The 12334-nt window shown below is 39.5% G+C and overlaps 1 protein-coding gene across 14 annotated transcripts in view; it reads right to left on the bottom strand.

The window, feature by feature from the left end:
* Nucleotides 1–12334, bottom strand: part of PLCB4 (phospholipase C beta 4) — a 414054-nt gene that overhangs the window by 368416 nt on the left and 33304 nt on the right. Inside the window, exon 3 of one of the 14 annotated variants that reach the window (XM_073878371.1) lies at nt 9610–9705. The exons of the other annotated variants lie outside the window; for them this stretch is intronic. The gene's annotated coding sequence lies outside the window, so the exon portion shown is untranslated. The remainder of the gene's footprint in view (nt 1–9609; nt 9706–12334) is intronic. 14 annotated transcript variants of the gene reach the window in all.

The following is a 12334-nucleotide window of genomic DNA, read 5'->3' as shown; positions in this document are numbered from 1 at the left end:
GCTATTTTTACAATACAATAAATAAAACACTCTACTCCTAAATGAATTGCCCACCAACAGGAGAAAATTAGCCATTTGCGATAGAAGCAGCCTATTTTTGTCAGACCTTTCCAAAGCCAGCAGTTAGCAGTGACTTCGGCGATTGTGAATCCACAAACTTCAGCAATTGTCCAAAATTAAAGGTCTATTGGAACAGGAGGGGAAAAGGCAGAAAGGAAGTGAATGTAAACATTTCATACCTCAGAATCATTCAAGATGATCACCAAGGGCTGAAATCATCTGTCCCCTGGGTCAGGCCCCAGCTGAATACACAGCACTTTTATAAACGGACCATTTTGAAAAATAACAAAGAGGGAAAGCGATTTTTGGAAACATATTTTTTTTTAAAGTGCAAAACGTTCATAAGTTGTTAAATGGAATACATGGGTTGCAAACGCATGAGAATTCGATTTTACAAAACTAACCAAAACAAAATGCAATCTGCATTTGCTGTCTCTAGGACGCCCCTGTGCAATGTTAGAAGGCATGCCGCCAAGGAGGTCTGTACCTGCAGGGTTAGAGCAGAAACATCCCTCCCAGGTGGAGCGGAGTCCTGAGGAGGTCCAGCCCTGAAGAGGGCATCCATGACAAAGTCTACCATTACTCAACCTGGCGTTCACCAAACATATGTGACCATGGAAAGCTTTTTATTTTCCTCCCCAGAACACCCATTAACGTTCTTACCCGCTCCTCTTGGAAACAGTGCGTTAAACCAGTGACTTAAGGAATACAGGTAGATTTTAAGAGAATCATGGTCAAATACCAACAGCGGGGAGTCTATGGGTTGTAGGATTTCAGATTATAATAACTTTCTGAATTTTCTACAACACACACATGTATTACTTTCATCATTTGAAAAAATAGGCATAGCTTTAGGATGATGAAAGTGTTCAACTGTTCAACTTTCTTTATTTTAAACTATTTATTGACCAAAAGTGCATTTGGTACTTCAAATGTCAATACACTCACTTGGAGAAAAGGCGAAAGGTCTGGCAATCTGTGGATTGCCACGTGTAGACCAGCTATAAAAGAAATGTGGTCAAGCTTAAATACCGTTCTCAGATTTCGGGTGTCCTATGAAAATAAATGAAGCAAGGAGTCCAGCCCTGGCGAAAGATGAAGGAGAACCTCTGCCTCTCTAATTTCCTGTTTATTCTCTCAGATGCCAACCATCACATGCAGGCTTGGCAAGAAATTTTAAATGTGTAGAGATAATCTAAACACTGTTCAGTCTCTTTATTTTCCCCCACAAAAGATAGTGTAAATAGAAGAGAAATCGTCGCTTGAGAGCTATTTCTATGTCTCTGAGACCACAACGCCTGTATGAATGGAAGGATGTTTAAATCCTATGTTTAAAGATCCAAGTTTTGTTGAAATAAATGCTAATTGGTATAAATGTTCTTTGGGGTCAGATGTATGTTTTCTCTATTTCCGACTGTAATTTTTATGCAAATCAAGGGGAAAAAATACAATTCCAAACAAAATAGTTTAAAGACTGTATGTGATCCTTGACAGCACCTTCATCTTCTGTGCTGGGTTTCAGAATGTTCCACAAATTAACATACTGCAAAAAGAGCTGAGTTCTAGTGAGTAAAATGTCCATTTATTAATAATAGAAAAGCTGCTAAGCTTCTCTGTTGAACTTGCCCATAAACTTGAATAATGGATGCCCAGAACATAAAAACTGGAAGGAAGAGGTGAATCTGAGACCTAATTTGGATACGTAGCCCACTGAAGGTCACTGCTAGTTAGCTGGATGACAGTTTCCAGTAGACTAAAGTTTTGGAGCCGTTAACTGAAAATTCCCTGAGTTAATTAAGACAATGACTGCATCTCGGCCCTGGCAAGAACAAAGAGATAATATTTATGTGAGAATGAACTTATTCCATCTGTGCCTGGCACACAAATCTTTCCCTTCGCTATATTAGGCTTACACTTTAACTTGCTCTGCCTGTTTTCCAAATAACTCTTGGCTAATGCCAGGAAAAAAACTCCTGTTATTTTATCTGAACTTAGCTTTCGTAATTTGATAAGCACTAGAATATGTGTACTGTGTGTGTGTTTTGGGGGGTGGAGGGGGTCAAAATGTTTATTCAAACAGCAATCATTTTAGCCCACCGCAAAAAAAAAAAAAAAACTCATTTTATTTCCCAAACTTATGCATTCAGACCCCACATGAACTCCCTGCAAGTGAAAATGGTGAGATTTTTTCCTTTCTAAATAGGGAAACTAGTAAAATTACAAAGTTTTATTTTAACATTTGTAGCAATATTTTCTAGAGAAAGTTACCAAAAATGTAATAGCTTTTTAACAAATCAACGCCCCGGGAAGAAATGTGGCACAACTACCTTGACTCTTTCAGGGAGGCATCTCAGGAACATTTACTGTATTCCGGCCTCAGAGATGCGAACTCACCCCTCTGCCTCGAAGGGGATCACGGCGTGCTGTTTTAAGTGTCAGGAAAACTATTTCTCTATAAAGAATGTATACATTTTCAAGTCTATTCAGGCTAAAGCTACTGTTCAAAGCAGCTACCATGTTTCTGGTATTTTATTCCTGGAGACTCAACAAACTTTATCTGCTTCAAGCACTAGGGATTCTCTTGGGTTTTCCATGTTTCTCCTATTCTCTCTCCCCCTCCCTCTCCCTCCTTCCCTCCACTCTCCCTCTCCCTCCTTTGCTCTTTCTCTCTCTATCAGTTGACTTCACGTTCTCACCGGGCCTTTCCCCACGGATGTTCCCTGCCAAAGTGTAATCCAACTCTGGCCAGCTGCATCTGCATCAACCAGCTTTATAATTAATTTACACTCTCTGACAGGACATAGAAAAACTGTCTTTCAGTAATTTTAGTTTCTTTTTCTTCCTTTCCTTTTTGGCTGCTGTATTCAATTTTAATGGCAGGGTATATATTTGACATTCCTGACAAAGAAATAAGAAGACATGTTCCTTCTGAATTCTTTTTTTTTAAATTTTTTATTGTTATGTTAATCACCATACATTACATCATTAGTTTTGGATGTAGTGTTCCACGATTCGTTGTTTGTGCATAACACCCAGTGCTCCACGCAGAACGTGCCCTCTTTAATACCCATCACCAGGATAACACATCCCCCCACCCCCCTCCCTCCTTCTGAATTCTTAAAATGACAATAATTAGTAGCTTCCTCCTCATCATCTTCATGCTTCACAATTCACATGCCAGTAAGGAATCCAAGCTGGCGGATGCCGTTGGTCAGATTTTCATCCAAGCTCTCTGTTTGGGCAAATCTACAGCCTCTTCCTTGACAGCCCCCTGATTACTCCTCCCGCCTTGCAACACTTGTCGGTGGGCTTCCAAGATAGCCCCACCCCCTGGGTTTTCCTCCTACTGCACTGGCTCTCTCCCTGATTGCTAATGTTGATTCCTCCTCCTCTCCCTGCCTTTAAGGGTGAATGGCCCTGGGCTCGGTCCTCAGACCTCTTACCTTTCCACATGCACTCATGTCTTCGGTGACCTCACCCAGACTCACACCTCCCACGTTTACACATCTTCAGCCCAGACCTCTTCCTGACTTCCAGACCCTTGGATCCAACGGTCTACAGGACATCTTCCCTTGGATGTCCAATGGACTGTCAAATTTAATGCATCCCAAGCCAACTCATGATCTTCCCCATTCGAACCTCTGGTGATAGAGTCTTCTCCCTTCTAGTAAGCAGCAACTCCATCTTTCCAGGTGCCCAGGCCCCAAACCTTAGAACCACCCTTATCACCTCTCCCTTTCTCACATCCTACACAGGATCCATGAGCAGATTCTACTGATTCTCCCTTCAAAATAGATCAAAATCTAGGACGCCTGGGTGGCTCAGTTGGTTAAGCATCTGCCTTCAGCTCAGGTCATGATCCCGGGGTCCTGGGATTGAGTCCCAGGTCAGGCTCCCTGCTCAGTGGGGGAGTCTGCTTCTCCCTCTACCCCTCCCCACCCCTGCTTGTGCTCATGTTCACTCTCTCTCTCTCAAAAATAAATAAAATCTTTAAAAAAAAAAAAAAGATCAAAATCTGACCCTTCAAACCACTTCCCTTCCCACCCTTATCCAAATTAGGATCATCCAAGTCCTCCCTGGCTCTCACAATAACCTGTCATCTGATCTTCCTCCTTCTAGACCTGCCCCCTTAATGGTCTATTCTCAATTCAGCAGCCAAAGTGAGTGTTTGAAAATATAAGCAACCTCATATCACTCTTAGATTCAAATCCCTCCAGTGGCTCCCCCTTTCACTCAGAGTAGGAGCCAAAGTCTTCATAGGGATCCCTAAGACCCTTTACAGTGTCTCCTACCACTTCTGCCTGGTGTCCCCATACTCTGGCTCAATCCAGTCACAGGCGCCTCCTTGCTCTTCCTCACACACATGAGGCTCACTTCTGCCTTAGGGTGTTTGTATTTGCCACCCCCACCCCCAACAGCCAGGGAAGGTCTCCCCAAAAATAGCTGCATGCTTCCATCTTAGCAACTTAGGGTCTTGACTCAAAGACCACCTCCTTGGGGAGGCGTTCTCTGTCCATCCTTCCTAAAACTACAGCACCCCGATGCTCCCTATTCCCCTTCACTGCTTGATCTTTCTCTATGAATAGTGATAGGTAACTATATACTATAATTTTGGTAGTTTATTTTCCTGTCTTCCCTATGAGAATGGAAGCATCTAGCTGAGTTTTTATCTTTTTTTTATCTGCTTGTGAAGCCCCAGTTCCTAGAATAATGCCATTCCTGAGGTAGGAATGCAATCAGTAAATTGTTAAATGGGTGAATAAATGCTCCTCTATAACCTATTCTTTTTTATTTACAAAAGGTCATGATCATCTTTCCACATAAATAAATGCATATCTAATACGAAGGGCTAGGGACAAATTTGGCCATGAGTGGGTACTGGCTGAAGCTGGGTGATGGTTGTATGGGGATTCTTTATACTATTCTTCCTTCATATATTTGAATTTTCTACCATAAAAAATACAAAACATTCACCTAATTATTTATAATTTCTATACAGTATTCCACAGTCTGATAGTACCATAACTAGTCAACCATTACTGTTACTGAAGAATACTGGGGTTCCATCTTTTTCTGTGTAACAGAATAATCTTACACAACTATCTGATGGTGGCCTTAAAATAAATTCCAAGAAATAGAAGACTTTGAACATTTAAAATCTCAGAAAGAATGCCAACCTTCCCTTCAGAAACTGTGAACCAAAATACGCTCCCATTAGTGCATGAAAGCGCTTCTCAGGGCACGGCCCACAGAATGATGCCAGACTGCAAATGGTTCGTTCCTGGTCCACCAAGAGACTGGTTCAGAAACTGGGAGTAAACATTTAGAAACTTTCATGGGAATCTGACACAATAATTTTGTATCTGATGAACATTTTATAGAAATACATAGAAATATATTTGAGATTTTATTTTGTATATTTTTCATTGTCTTTTTCTGGCTATTTATTTTTACTGTATTTTACAAATGTATCATCAGCCAAAAACAGACTGGGGAATATGGTGCTTCACCTCAGTTTGAGAAAAAATGACATTATAGTACTTGCTTCCCCACACCATCCCCAATTGTAGACTTGTTTTGTTTGTTTTTGTTTTATTTTTATCATTTCGGTTACAGAGATATACCACTGTTGACTTAATTTGCATTTTTGATAGCTAGCAGTTCTGCACAACTTTTCATATGTTTGCTGGCCCTGTACTCTCATTATTTTATGAATTACCTGTTTATATTTTCCCCCACAATTCTATTAAGATGTTCATCTTATTGATGAAATTGTAAGAGCTTATTGTAAGAGCACTTTGTACATTAAAGACATCAGCTCTTTGTTGATCCTATATTATGCAAACAAGTTTCAAACTCCCAAACAAGTTCAGATGGTTTTCCACTATACTAAAATAAAATAATAAAGATTTAAAAATGTATGTAGTTTCTTCTTTTGAAACTTCCCTTCATATTTTCTACTTAGAGATGTCCTTCCCACCACAAGATTATAAAAATATCGACTCATATATTATGCATGTACATTTATAGCTTACCTTGTTACATTTATAATTTTTATCCTCTAGAAATATTTTCACATGAGTTGTCTGGTAGGGATTCTGCTTCATTTTTCCAGATGACTAGGTAGGTGTCCCAACACCTTTTACTGACTAATTTATCTTTTTCCTTCCAATCTGAAATGCCAACACTATCACCTACTATATATACTTACCTATAGACTATATTTTATTCATTGATATATTCTTGTACCAATACCTCTGTTCAATCATCATTAACTCATATTATTCTTTAATATTCGAGATGTCAAGTACCCCTGATAAATATTTCTTATAATTCTGGGAGGGTTTTATAGGTTCATTCTTCCAGATCAAATTCAGAATCATTTTGGGGTTCCCCAGTTTTGATAGGGATTGTATCATGTCTGTGTTTTAATAAGCAAAAATGATAATTGTACATAATTGTACTGAATCTTACTTTCCAAGAACAAACTATCCCTCTCCACTTACTTGAAATGTATTTTATGTCCTACAATTGAGTTTTCTAGCTTTCTTCACTTAGTCCCTCAGATGTCTAGGTAAGTTGCTTCCTACTTCCGTACAGGAACATTGTAATTATAAGTGAAATCTTTCTTTCAATAATTCTTCCTAACAATCATGTTATAATGAAATTATCAACCTATTTTTACTTATTTTGTAGCCAACCAGCAACTTTAATCTACAATCATAGCGCTTCTATTAGGTTTTCACATGAGTCTAAGCATACTTGGTAATTCCATTCATACTCTCAATTCATTCATTTAAAAATAAAAAAAAGCAAGCACTGTGACATAGATCTCAAAATACTGGTGCAACTAAAGATTAATATTACATAAAAATATGAAGCCCCTCTGAGGAACATAAAATCTACTGGAGTATATAAAACACATACACATGCATATATTCTTGTGTAAGATAGCAACTGAAGGGTCTCTAAAAAGGTACAGTTAAAATTACTATGGGAGAATGCACAAGGACACACTGCAGAATAATGGAGAGCTCAAGGAAATCTTTGTGAGAAGGTAGCATTTATTTTAAGCACAGAATGTCAGGATGTGAAAAGATCAGAGGGATAATACTCTAGAAAGATTTAAAAAAAAAAAAAAAAAGCATATGATCAAAGGCAAAAGGAGAAAAAGCCCAAAGTCTGGCTGGAACACAGGGAATGGTAAAGGGTGATAAATGGATCATTCTGAATGCAAGATTAAATTACTTCTTATTTGGTAGACAATGGGAGCTATGGCATGAACAGAGCTATGCCTTAGGAAGATGCACCTGGAGGCAGGATGCAAACATGGGGCAACTCGGGGGTGAGAAGAACTGAGGCAGACAGAGTATGGTGGTTTTAAAACATGGGCCCAAAATTCTTTGACAAGCCTCTCCTTGAGAGGTGGGGGTCTATGTCCCCTCCCCTTGAAAGTGTACTTTGTAACTGCTTGACTGATAAAATCCAACAGAAGTTACACTGGGCCAGTTCTCAAGCCCAAACCTTAATAAACTGACACCTTTCTGGAGAACCCTCATGCACTATTGGTGGAAATGCAAACTGGTACAGCCACTCTGGAAAACAGCGTGGAGATTCCTAAAAAAGTTACAAATAGAACTACCCTATGACCCAGCAATTACACTACTAGGTATTTACCTGAAAGATAGAAAAATACTAATTCCGGGAGCCTGGGTGGCTCAGATGGTTGAGCGTCTGCCTTCGGCTCGGGTCATGATCCCAGGGTCCTGGGATCAGGTCCTGCATCAGGCTCCCTGCTCAGAGGGGATCCTGCTTCTCCCTCTGCCTCTCTCTCTCTCTTTCTCTCTGTCTCTCATGAATAAATAAATAAAATCTTTAAAAAAAAAGAAAAATACTAATTCCAAGGGGCACATGCATCTGATGTTTATAGCAGCATTATCAACAATAGCCAAATTATGGAAACAGCCCAGATGTTCACCAACTGATGAATGGACACACCACACACACACATACACACACACTGGAATATTACTCAGCTATAAAAAAGAACGAATTCTTGCCATTTGCCATGACATGGATGGAGCTAGAGAGTATTATGCCATGTGAAATAAGTCAGTCAGAGAAAGACAAATCCCATATGATTTCACTCATATGTGGAATTTAAAAGAAATAAGCAAAGGGGGTAAAAAAGAGAGAGAGAGAGAGAGAGAGGGAGGCAAACCAAGAAAATGATTCTTAACTATAGAGAACAAACTGATGGTTACCAGAGGGGAAATGGGTGAAGGGATGGGGGAAATACGTGATTGGGATTAAGGAGGGCACTTGGGATGAGTACACTTGTGATGTGTTGTGTGGAAGTGCTGAATCACTATATGGTACACCTGAAATTAATATTGCACTGTATGTTAACTAACTAGAACTTAAATAAAAACTTACCAAAAAAAAAGGAAAATGACATCCTATCTCTTGGGACATTCACACTGGCAACTTAGCCACCATGCTATAAGGAAGCCCAAGTAGTCCATGGAAACCCCACATGGAGATAATCTGAGGTTTCTGGTCCTTAGTTCCCAGCTAGCTCCACTTCCCAGGCATGTGAGTGAATCACTGCAAAAGTGGATCCCAGCACCTGGCAAAATACCCCAGCAGATGCCGCAAGGAGCAAAGCAAGGCCCTCTCTGTGGAACTCCATCCTAACAGCAGATTCAAGGTTGCTGTTGTTTTAGGCACTTAGTTTTGGGTGATTGGTTGCATAGCAACAGTAACTAGGACAGAGATCAATTTAGAGGCTCTCATGACAGTTCAGATCAATAGCATGAAGAACAACTGGAAAAGTGACCGTGAGAAGGGGGTAAGCGCCAGATCCCAGTGCTACTTTGAAGACACAATGGGACAATGGCAGCCTAAAATTAAAATTAAAATTTGGCCCCTGAGTTATTTTTCTGACTAAGAATTAGCTGGGTAGAAAGGGTTATTTACTAATATTTTAGAATTGCACATTGTGATGAATTAAAATATGTTAAAGCCAACAGTTAGCTCTTTCCTCTCCCTACCTACCCCCACCGTCTCCACTGGAAGAATATACTTTCCTGCAACATTGATATTAAGCTTGGCCATGCAGTTTGCTTTATCAATAGTATGTGAGCTTGAAGTGATGGTGGGTCAGTTCCAAGTATGGGCCTTTAGAGACACTACAAGTTTCTGCATGGTCTTTACACTTCCACCACAACAGAAGAACATGGCCCGTGCAAGTCTCAGGAGGGAGACTCGGGAGCAACACTGAACCCAACCCACAGCTTGGAGCTCAGCCCAGGGGAGCCTAGCCTAGGTCATTCAAATCCCAGCCAACCTACAGGCACACAGGCAAAAAACACTTATTGTAATAAACAACATAATATAAATAATAAGTCACTGCAATAAGTAAATAAACAATTACTGCTTGTGGTATGCCACTGATATCTTATGAGAAGCCACTGTGTCTGGCGAATCCATTCACTAACATTTGAGAACAGCCCACTATCTCATCACAAATGTAAAAGATCTAATTACCAACAGTTAGGCATGACTCTCCACTGGAAGAGAAAGGTAGAGACACATATTGATATTTCAAATGCTTCCATTTGGGTCATTAGATGATTCAGCTTTCTGTACATGAAACCAAAGAAGAATATTTTTAATAAGTCATGCAATTTTTTTCTCATCTTTGCTTTCTTACTATAACCACATTCACTGGATGGGGGTGTTTCTGGTACAAAGTAGGTGACAAAACTGGAGATACTCTAAAGACAGGCTTTAGGGCTTTGGTACAGAGCAGGCATTCTCAAAGTATGGTGCCTAGTGGCATTTCAGGGGGGGCCAGGAGATCCAAACTATTTTCATAATGATAGTAAGACATGATTTGCCTTTTTTCACTCTCATTCCCTCACAAGTTGGAGATTTACAGAGGCTTTATCATGTTTGAAATCTCAGTCGACTGACTGCAGAAGCAAATAAGAGAATCCAGATATCTTCTACAAAGCCAGAAGTTAGAGATTTGCAAAAATATCAAATGGTGCCACTCCTTACCAAACTTATCTTGTTTTAGAAAAACATAGTCATTTTTCATTTTAAAGCAGTTTTTTATGTTAACATGGAATGGGTTTATTACTCACTTGAAATGAATTAATACATAGATATTTTTAAGTGTCCCCATTTCCATTCCTCATATGGCAAATATCTATTATATAAGCCACATAAAGTTAAGGGATTCAAGACCCTCTCAATTTTTAAGAGTATAAAGGGGTCTAAGACCAAGAAGTTCGAGATACACTCCATACTATGGTACGGAGTATGCACTGCCGTGTTAAAAATTACAGTGGGTGGGGAAGCACACTTTTAAGAAAGAGTAGAAGCAATACGGCTGAGTTTGTGGGGTTCCTACAAGAACAGTCTTAGATTTAAATATTGTCACCTTCATAACTGAGGTAGAAATGACAGCCACGTGGCTCTTTTGTGCAAACTTTTTACTTTATTCATCACAATCTTGCTGAATAATGCCTTTAAACAGTAAAGAATATAGCAGGAGAGATTAAATAATCTGTCACAGGTTACACAGTGCTGAGACTAAAAATGTCTTTTATTTTGTTCAAGCTATGACATACCACTTCTAAGATGCTCTGACATTATTCAGAGAAAAAAAAATGGCCATGTACTAAGTCAACAAAATGAACTGTTAACATAAGAAGTTATTTGTGTTTATTAAGCACTTTTCCCCCAAAGGACTCAAAACATTTCAAATATATTAGCATGAATAAAACCTCTATTAATAACCTCACAAGTACACAGTTGCTATTTCCACATTTTAGAAGAGGAAAATATTATTAGCTCATACACAGTAAACTACAAAGCAGAAACATTAAGCCCCTTATACCTCATCTCTGACAACCAATCATTCACACATGATGCCAAACATAAAATGGATAAGCTCTTGAACCACCATTTTGAGACTTTTGAATGAACATCACATGCTTTTTCTGCTGTTTTAATCTAAGATAATTTCATAGCATCCTTTCCACCTTCACTGTCTGCCTCTACAGCCTACATGAAACCCTTCAGCCTGGAAAATGCTTTCTAATAAGACTGTCAAAGATTTTCCACACATTTATGAACCTAAACTTAGTCACTGAACTTGGACACTCATGCACCACAAACTTCACGGCTAAGAAGTCATTCAAAATGCTGCATCTACATTTTATAAAACTGGCAAACTGTTTCTCCAAGGAAGCATCAAGCTCCCCTCTAGCTCTGAGGTCTATCTGAGGTCCTACCTGAGGATGAGGCAATATAGGGAAATATGTGCCTAGCTTCTTCCACAGCCTCATTGTGACTACATATAGAACCCATGCTAACAGTGGAGAGGTAGGTTCCAGATAAAGGGTAACTAAAAACGGAATGTCAGGTAATAACTGATGAGATTTATGTGCTGAATGAGGGTGTACTATGAGTAATATCAGCTTTTGTAACAAAAAGATCCAAAAATACATAAAGGCTCAACACAACAGAAGTTTAATTTTCTCTCTCCCTCTTTCTCTCTCTCTCTCCCTCATGTTCATGTAATTTATGCTCCCTCTTCTATTGCATAGTTATTACTGAGAAAGACTGCAAATATTGCCATTGATGTTCTATTCAAGGGACACCTGGATGGCTCAGTTGGAAGAGCACGCAACTCTTGATCCCGGGGTCGTGAGTTTGAGCCCCACACTGGATATACAGATAACTTAAATAAATAAAAACTTACAAAAAAAAAAAGATGTTCTATTGAAGAATATATGGGTCTTCCTGGTTGGGGAAGAGCCCTCCTTCAGGTGGCCATGTAGACCCAGTTTTTTCAATCCTGTCTCCCCAACATCCACTATGGTTCATGGTCATCTAGATCCAAGCAGAGGAAGAAGGAAGACAGAGCACAGGGTTTCTCAGAAGCCTTGCCCAGGATGACAGAGATGGTCGCACAGATGCTGTGTGCATGAAAGTGGGGAAGCAGCACCAGAAGAACAGACTACATGCTCAAGCACAAGGTACAACAACGTGCCACAGCCTACTTATTCCGGAAAACAAATAAAACAGGCCAGTCGACCTAGGGAGTAAGAATCAAAACTGTTATGATTGTTCACAGGCAATGGTTTCGAGTAGGTTCTCAGTAAGAAACAGAATTATAAACACCAATCTCTACCAAAAAATAAAAAAAGAAAAAGAGTTGTTCCTTTACTAATCCAAAGGAGGGTGTCCATAATTCTTA

The sequence above is a fragment of the Callorhinus ursinus genome, unplaced genomic scaffold, assembly GCF_003265705.2.
Source record: "Callorhinus ursinus isolate GAN/ISIS: 27379988/994484 unplaced genomic scaffold, GSC_fseal_2.0 scaffold29, whole genome shotgun sequence".
NCBI lineage: Eukaryota > Metazoa > Chordata > Mammalia > Carnivora > Otariidae > Callorhinus > Callorhinus ursinus.
This window is presented reverse-complemented; position numbering and strand designations above follow the sequence as displayed.